Source organism: Myotis davidii, unplaced genomic scaffold (assembly GCF_000327345.1).
Source record: "Myotis davidii unplaced genomic scaffold, ASM32734v1 scaffold699, whole genome shotgun sequence".
Classification (NCBI taxonomy): domain Eukaryota; kingdom Metazoa; phylum Chordata; class Mammalia; order Chiroptera; family Vespertilionidae; genus Myotis; species Myotis davidii.
Window position 1 is genome coordinate 2151596 of NW_006291007.1, and position 1412 is coordinate 2153007.

The window sequence follows — 1412 nt, forward strand, 5'->3', positions numbered from 1 at the left end:
GCTGTGAGGCTCACCATCCCGCCCCTCTGGATGGCGATGGTCAGCGCTGTGCTGGCGGGTTTGCCAGAGCCGCCAGGGTGATCACAGCTGCGTAGCAGGTCACCGACAGGAGGGCAAAGGCAGCTTGGAACCCAAGAATAGACTTCCTCGGCCCAAGTGGTACACACAGTTACTTATCTGACAGCCCGAGGACGAGCTAAACGAACACAAAAACCTTTAAGAGAAAAAGGTTCCACGTAGGTTTGGAGCCCAGCGTTATTGTGTTGATTCTAAGCGTTTTCTTCTTCCCACCCCATCGGCACCAGATCCGATGCTAATTTGCACTTTGCAGACAGAGACTTTGCTGTTCTATTGACTTCATGTCTGTGAAATTTGGACTCTGATTCACAAATTAGGGGTGAGGAGACAAGAGGACAAAGACCGGCATCAGGACACCACAGCCAGCGGCTACTGAGGCATTCAGACTGAAGAGCGAGGCATGAGCAACTGTGGATGGAAACACTATTTACTCTTGGTTTTCAGATTCAGGTTGCAGCCACCTCATTGTTTGATGCAGAGGAACTGCATTGGACCAAATTGCTGTGCCAACCAGTCTTGCTTCTATCAGCAATTGCGGGCTTGAGCAGGAGGCACGGGGCAGGCTCATGGGCTCAATGGAGGCAAAGTCTTTGCAACGAAAACAGGAAAAAAAAAAACTGGGCTTTGCAAGTAAACAAAAACAGACTTTGAGAGAAAGATGACACGAAAAACAGGATACTAGAAAAGTGAAAGAACTTAAAATTTCCTACTGCTGTATCACACGCTTCTCAAGTTGATTTGTGATTGAAGTAATACGGCCTAAGAACCAATACTCCAGAGTCTAAGTCAGTTAGCCTTCTGAAGGGTGTGGCTCCAGAGAATGCCTTTCCAAGCCTTCTTGGTGGACAGAGAACAATCGGGTTGACTAGTCATCAGAAGAGAAGGGAAAACGTGGGAAATTTTACATTCTCACTGGAGAAAGGAGGGTTTCAAAGATAGTAGAGCCAAAAGCTAAAAGGAGATCTACATTTGAACAAATAAGCCTCCAGATATTAATCCCTAGTCTAGACAGATTACTTGGTACAAAGATATGTCTGACCCTAGAAATTGCCTTTAAGAAAAATGACATGAATTATACAGACTTCCAACAGCAGACCAGAGGAGCGCAAGAATCAAGGCAAAGATTTGAAATGCAAAGAAGCAAAAAACACCCAACCAGAAAAGCAAAATGAAAAAAGAATCCAAAAATACGAAGATAGTGTAAGGAGCCTCTGGGACAGCTTCAAGTGTACCAACATCCGAATTATAGGGGTTCCAGAAGATGAGAGAGAGGAAGATATTGAAAACCTATTTGAAGAAATAATGACAGAAAACTTCCCCTACCTGGTGAAAGA